Consider the following 8259-nt stretch of genomic DNA (forward strand, 5'->3'; position numbering starts at 1 on the left):
ATAGGAGCAGTATTATAGTAGTTATATTTCTTGTACATAGGAGCAGTATTATAGTAGTTATATTCTTGTACATAGGAGCAGTATTATAGTAGTTATATTCTTGTACATAGGAGCCAGTACTTATAGTAGTTATATTCTTGTACATAGGAGCAGTATATAGTAGTTATATTCTGTACATAGGAGCAGTATTATAGTAGTTATATTCTTGTACATAGGAGCAGTATTATAGTAGTTATATTCTTGTACATAGGAGCAGTATTATAGTAGTTATATTCTTGTACATAGGAGCAGTATTATAGTAGTTATATTCTTGTACATAGGAGCAGTATTATAGTAGTTATATTCTTGTACATAGGAGCAGTATCTATAGTATTCTTGTACCTAGGAAGCAGTATCTAGTAGTTATATTCTTGTACATAGGAGTAGTATTATAGTAGTTATATTCTTGTACATAGGAGCAGTATTATAGTAGTTATATTCTTGTACATAGGAGCAGTATTATAGTAGTTATATTCTTGTACATAGGAGCAGTACTATAGTAGTTATATTCTTGTACATAGGAGCAGTATTATAGTAGTTATATTCTTGTACATAGGAGCAGTATTATAGTAGTTATATTCTTGTACATAGGAGCAGTATTATAGTAGTTATATTCTTGTACATAGGAGCAGTATTATAGTAGTTATATTCTTGTACATAGGAGCAGTATTATAGTAGTTATTCTTGTACATAGGAGTAGTATTATAGTAGTATATTCTTGTACATAGGAGGCAGTATTATAGTAGTTATATTCTTGTACATAGGAGCAGTATTATAGTAGTTATTATTCTGTACATAGGAGCAGTACTTATAGTAGTTATATTCTTGTACATAGGAGCAGTATTATAGTAGTTATATTCTTGTACATAGGAGCAGTATTATAGTAGTTATATTCTTGTACATAGGAGCAGTATTATAGTAGTTATATTCTTGTACATAGGGATAGTATTATAGTAGTTATATTCTTGTACATAGGAGCGTAGTTATATAGTTATATTCTTGTACATAGGAGTAGTATTATAGTAGTTATATTCTTGTACATAGGAGCGTAGTATAGTAGTTAATTCTTGTACATAGGAGCAGTAATAGTAGTTAATCTGGTACATAGGAGGCGTATTATGAGTAGTCTCTTGTACATAGGAGCGTATTATAGTAGTTATATTCTTGTACATAGGAGCAGTATTATAGTAGTTATATTCTTGTACATAGGAGCAGTATTATAGTAGTTATATTCTTGTACATAGGAGCAGTACTATAGTAGTTATATTCTTGTACATAGAGCAGTATTATAGTAGTTAATTCTTGTACACCAGGAAGCAGTATTATACCGTAGTTATATGTCTTTGTACATAGGAGCAGTATTATAGAGTTATATTCTTGTACATAGGAGCAGTATATAGTAGTTATATTCTTGTACATAGGAGCAGTATATAGTAGTTATATTCTTGTACATAGGAGGCAGTATTAATAGTAGTTATATTCTTGTACATAGGAGGCAGTATTATAGTAGTTATATCTTGTACATAGGAGGCAGTATTATAGTAGTTATATCTTGTACATAGGAGCAGTATAGTAGTTATTTCTTGTACATAGGAGCAGTATTATAGTAGTTATATTCTTGTACATAGGAGCAGTATTATAGTAGTTATATTCTTGTACATAGGAGCAGTATTATAGTAGTTATATTCTTGTACATAGGAGCAGTATTATAGTAGTTATATTCTTGTACATAGGAGGCAGTATTATAGTAGTTATATTCTTGTACATAGGAGCAGTATTATAGTAGTTATATTCTTGTACATAGGAGCAGTATTATAGTAGTTATATTCTTGTACATAGGAGCAGTATTATAGTAGTTATATTCTTGTACATAGGAGCAGTATTATAGTAGTTATATTCTTGTACATAGGAGCAGTATTATAGTAGTTATATTCTTGTACATAGGAGCAGTATTATAGTAGTTATATTCTTGTACATAGGAGCAGTATTATAGTAGTTATATTCTTGTACATAGGAGCAGTATTATAGTAGTTATATTCTTGTACATAGGAGCAGTATTATAGTAGTTATATCTTGTACATAGGAGCAGTATTATAGTAGTTATATTCTTGTACATAGGAGCAGTATTATAGTAGTTATATTCTTGTACATAGGAGCAGTATTATAGTAGTTATATTCTTGTACATAGGAGCAGTATTATAGTAGTTATATTCTTGTACATAGGAGAGCAGTATTATAGTTTATTCTTGTACATAGGAGCAGTATTATAGTATATTCTTTTGCATGGGAGCAGCATTATAGTAGTTATATTCTTGTACATAGGAGCAGTATTATAGTAGTTATATTCTTGTACATAGGAGCAGTATTATAGTAGTTATATTCTTGTACATAGGATCAGTATTATAGTAGTTATATTCTTGTACATAGGAGGCAGTATTATAGTAGTTATATTCTTGTACATAGGAGCAGTATTATAGTAGTTATATTCTTGTACATAGGAGCAGTATTATAGTAGTTATATTCTTGTACATAGGAGCAGTATTATAGTAGTTATATTCTTGTACATAGGAGCAGTATTATAGTAGTTATATTCTTGTACATAGGAGCAGTATTATAGTAGTTATATTCTTGTACATAGGAGCAGTATTATAGTAGTTATATTCTTGTACATAGGAGCAGTACTATAGTAGTTATATTCTTGTACATAGGAGCAGTATTATAGTAGTTATATTCTTGTACATAGGAGGCAGTATTATAGTAGTTATATTCTTGTACATAGGAGCAGTATTATAGTAGTTATATTCTTGTACATAGGAGCAGTATTATAGTAGTTATATTCTTGTACATAGGAGCAAGTATTATAGTAGTATATTCTTGTACATAGGAGCAGTATTATAGTAGTTATATTCTTGTACATAGGAGCTAGTATTATAGTAGTTATATTCTTGTACATAGGAGCAGTATTATAGTAGTTATATTCTTAATAGGAGGTAGTATCTTGTACATAGGAGCAGTATTATAGTAGTTATATTCTTGTACATAGGAGCAGTATTATAGTAGTTATTTCTTGTACATAGGAGCAGTATTATAGTAGTTATATTCTTGTACATAGGCATCGGATCAGTTATAGTAGTTATATTCTTGTACATAGGAGTCAGTACTATAGTAGTATATTCTTGTACATAGGAGCAGTATTATAGTAGTTATATTCTTGTACATAGGAGCAGTATTATAGATAGTTATATTCTTGTACATAGGAGCAGTATTATAGTAGTTATATTCTGTACATAGGAGCAGTATTATAGTAGTTATATTCCTTGTACATAGGAGCAGTATTATAGTAGTTATATTCTGTACATAGGAGCAGTATTATAGTAGTTATATTCTTGTACCTAGGAGCAGTATTATAGTAGTTATATTCTTGTACATAGGGCAGTATTATAGTAGTTATATTCTTGTACATAGGAGCAGTATCTATAGTAGTATATCTTGTACATAGGAGCAGTATTATAGTAGTTATATTCTTGTACATAGGAGCAGTACTATAGTAGTATATTCTTGTAATAGGAGGCAGTATTATAGTAGTTATATTCTTGTACATAGGAGCATTATTATAGTAGTTATATTCTTGTACATAGGAGGCAGTATTATAGTAGTTATATTCTTGTACATAGGAGCAGTATTATAGTAGTTATATTCTTGTACATAGGAGTAGTATTAGTAGTTATATTCTTGTACATAGGAGCAGTATTATAGTAGTTATATTCTTGTACATAGGAGCAGTATTATAGTAGTTATATTCTTGTACATAGGAGCAGTATTATAGTAGTTATATTCTGTACATAGGAGCAGTATTATAGTAGTTATATTCTTGTACATAGGAGCAGTATTATAGTAGTTATATTCTTGTACATAGGAGCAGTATTATAGTAGTTATATTCTTGTACATAGGAGCAGTATTATAGTAGTTATATTCTGTACATAGGAGCAGTATTATAGTAGTTATATTCTGTACATAGGAGCAGTATTATAGTAGTTATATTCTTGTACATAGGAGCAGTATTATAGTAGTTATATTCTTGTACATAGGAGCAGTATTATAGTAGTTATATTCTTGTACATAGGAGCAGTATTATAGTAGTTATATTCTTGTACATAGGAGCAGTATTATAGTAGTTATATTCTTATCCATAGGAGCAGTATTATAGTAGTTATTCTTGTACATAGGAGCAGTATTATAGTAGTTATATTCTTGTACATAGGAGCAGTATTATAGTAGTTATATTATTGTACATAGGAGCAGTATTATAGTAGTTATATTCTTGTACATAGGAGCAGTATTATAGTAGTTATATTCTTGTACATAGGAGCAGTATTATAGTAGTTATATTCTTGTACATAGGAGCAGTATTATAGTAGTTATATTCTTGTACATATGGAGGCAGTATTATAGTAGTTATATTCTTGTACATAGGAAGCAGTATTATAGTAGTTATATTCCTGTACATAGGAGCAGTATTATAGTAGTTATATTCCTGTACATAGGAGCAGTATTATAGTAGTTATATTCTTGTACATAGGAGCAGTATTATAGTAGTTATATTCTTGTACATAGGAGCAGTATTATAGTAGTTATATTCCTTGTACATAGGAGCAGTATTATAGTAGTTATATTCTTGTACATAGGAGCAGTATTATAGTAGTTATATTCTTGTACATAGGAGGCAGTATTATAGTAGTTATATTCTTGTACATAGGAGCAGTATTATAGTAGTTATATTCTTGTACATAGGAGCAGTATTATAGTAGTTATATCTTGTACATAGGAGCAGTATTATAGTAGTTATATTCCTTGTACATAGGAGCAGTATTATAGTAGTTATATTCTTGTACATAGGAGCAGTATTATAGTAGTTATATTCCTGTACATAGGAGCAGTATTATAGTAGTATATTCTTGTACATAGGAGCAGTATTATAGTAGTTATATTCCTTGTACATAGGAGCAGTATTATAGTAGTTATATTCTGTACATAGGAGCAGTATTATAGTAGTTATATTCTTGTACATAGGAGCAGTATTATAGTAGTTATATTCTTGTACATAGGAGCAGTATTATAGTAGTTTATATTCTGTACATAGGAGCAGTATTATAGTAGTTATATTCTTGTACATAGGAGCAGTATTATAGTAGTTATATTCTTGTACATAGGAGCAGTATTATAGTAGTTATATTCTTGTACATAGGAGCAGTATTATAGTAGTTATATTCTTGTACATAGGAGCAGTATTATAGTAGTTATATTCTTGTACATAGGAGCAGTATTATAGTAGTTATATTCTTGTACATAGGAGCAGTATTATAGTAGTTATATTCTTGTACATAGGAGCAGTATTATAGTAGTTATATTCTTTACATAGGAGCAGTATTATAGTAGTTATATTCTTGTACATAGGAGCAGTATTATAGTAGTTATATTCTTGTACATAGGAGCAGTATTATAGTAGTTATATTCTGTACATAGGAGGCAGTATTATAGTAGTTATATTCTTGTACATAGGAGGCCAGTATTATAGTAGTTATATTCTTGTACATAGGAGCAGTATTATAGTAGTTATATTCTTGTACATAGGAGCATAGTATTATAGTAGTTATATTCTTGTACATAGGAGCAGTATTATAGTAGTTATATTCTTGTACATAGGAGCAGTATTATAGTATTATATTCTTGTACATAGGAGGCAGTATTATAGTAGTTATATTCTTGTACATAGGAGGCATATTATAGTAGTTATATTCTTGTACATAGGAGCAGATTATAGTAGTTATATTCTTGTACATAGGAGCAGTATTATAGTAGTTATATTCCTGTACATAGGAGACAGTATTATAGTAGTTATATTCTTGTACATAGGAGCAGTATTATAGTAGTTATATTCTTGTACATAGGAGGCAGTATTATAGTAGTTATATTCTTGTACATAGGAGCAGTATTATAGTAGTTATATTCTTGTACATAGGAGCAGTATTATAGTAGTTATATTCTTGTACATAGGAGCAGTATTATAGTAGTTATATTCTGTACATAGGAGCAGTATTATAGTAGTTATATTCTTGTACATAGGGCAGTATTATAGTAGTTATATTCTTGTACATAGGAGCAGTATTATAGTAGTTATATTCTTGTACATAGGAGCAGTATTATAGTAGTTATATTCTTGTACATAGGGCAGTATTATAGTAGTTATATTCTTGTACATAGGAGGCAGTATTATAGTAGTTATATTCTTGTACATAGGAGCAGTATTATAGTAGTTATATTCTTGTACATAGGAGCAGTATTATAGTAGTTATATTCTTGTACATAGGAGCAGTATTATAGTAGTTATATTCTTGTACATAGGAGCAGTATTATAGTAGTTATATCTTGTACATAGGAGCAGTATTATAGTAGTTATATTCTTGTACATAGGAGCAGTATTATAGTAGTTATATTCTTGTACATAGGAGCAGTATTATAGTAGTTATATTCTTGTACATAGGAGCAGTATTATAGTAGTTCTTTCGGTACACATAGGCAGGCAGTATTATAGTAGTTATATTCTTGTACATAGGGGGCATATATAGTAGTTATATTCTTGTACATAGGAGCAGTATTATAGTGGTTATATTCTTGTACATAGGAGCAGTATTATAGTAGTTATATTCCTGTACCTAGGAACAGTATTATAGTAGTTATATTCTTGTACATTAGGAGCAGTACTTATAGTAGTATATTCTTGTACATAGGAGGCAGTATTATAGTAGTTATATTCTTGTACATAGGAGCAGTATTATAGTAGTTATATTCTTGTACATAGGACAGTATTATAGTAGTATATTCTTGTACATAGGGCAGTATTATAGTAGTTATATTCCTGTACATAGGAACAGTATTATAGTAGTTATATTCTTGTACATAGGAGCAGTGTTACAGTAGTTATATTCTTGTACATAGGAGCAGTATTATAGTAGTTTATATTCTTGTCATAGGAGCAGTAGTATAGTAGTTATATCTTGTACATAGGCGCAGTATTATAGTAGTATATTCTTGTACATAGGAGCAGTATTATAGTAGTTATATTCTTGTACATAGGAGCAGTTATATAGTAGTTATATCTTGTACATAGGAGCAGTATTATAGTAGTTATATTCTTGTACATAGGAGGCAGTATTATAGTAGTTATATTCTTGTACATAGGAGGCAGTATTATAGTAGTTATATTCCTATACATATGAGCAGCATTATTGCAGTAATATTCTTGTACGTAGGTGCAGTATTATTTTAGTTATGTCCCTGAGATATAAGTACTTTGGTAATCTTCAGTAGTTAATACTAAGTACAGTACCCAGTAGGGGGCAGCGCTGAGAACAGTATAACCCTCCTTTCTGACCATTAGAAAAGCACACAGTTTCTGAATATTTGGAAGTAATTGCTTCTGCTCAGAATTACTAATTTGATTTGGTCTGTTTCTATAATTGACTTACATTAAATAGCTTCCAATTAGCAAATTCTTAATACTTCTAAATGGATTAACATTCCAGCGCTGATGAGTATGTGGGCGTACGTTCCCCACCCGCTCCGAACCATCATCTCTTGTGCTCTAGCGCCATCATCTGGAACTTAAGTGAAAGCAATTTTCAAAAGCAAAAATTAATAAAAGAAAATTTAAATGTATAACTTATCTTTTTGTAATTTCAGGGATCGAGCACATTAAGGAGGAGCAGGAACAAAGCGCCGCGCTGCAATCACTGGATAAGTTATTCAATCTTCCAAACAAAATGATTTAAATTTTTTCCTGGAAACATTTTTTGGAGAACTGATACAGAAATATCTGAAGAATGTGCAATATTTTTCTAGAATATTATAAATATGTAATAGCTTTTTTCATGGAGATTCCTGCTGTCTGAGCTACGCCGTGGATTATCTGTCTTTTATTATTTTTTGGAACGTCCGGAATGATTGAAGCGATGCCAGATTGTGTAACCGAGAGCACTTCATAGACTGCTATATAAGTCCCATCAATCCTCGCCTCTCCCTCACTCCACATTCCATCATATTTCACACCTGGGGAACCAATCCGTCAAAAATTCCATGAATTTTCACCTTCAAGGGTCCTGCCTCAATAGTATTCTATAGAAATGAGCATTTTAGGAGATAATGACGTGTTTTTATTTTCT

At 30.2% G+C, this 8259-nt stretch overlaps 1 protein-coding gene across 1 annotated transcript in view; it reads left to right on the forward strand.

Annotated features, from left to right (window-relative positions):
• The window catches only part of CDC42SE1 (CDC42 small effector 1), a 58559-nt gene extending 50693 nt beyond the window's left edge, over positions 1 to 7866 (forward strand). Inside the window, exon 5 of the mRNA XM_044273558.1 lies at positions 7781 to 7866. The gene's annotated coding sequence lies outside the window, so the exon portion shown is untranslated. The remainder of the gene's footprint in view (positions 1 to 7780) is intronic.
• The last annotated feature ends 393 nt before the right edge of the window (positions 7867 to 8259 follow it).

This window comes from Bufo gargarizans, unplaced genomic scaffold (genome assembly GCF_014858855.1).
Source record: "Bufo gargarizans isolate SCDJY-AF-19 unplaced genomic scaffold, ASM1485885v1 fragScaff_scaffold_728_pilon, whole genome shotgun sequence".
Taxonomy (NCBI): Eukaryota; Metazoa; Chordata; class Amphibia; order Anura; family Bufonidae; genus Bufo; species Bufo gargarizans.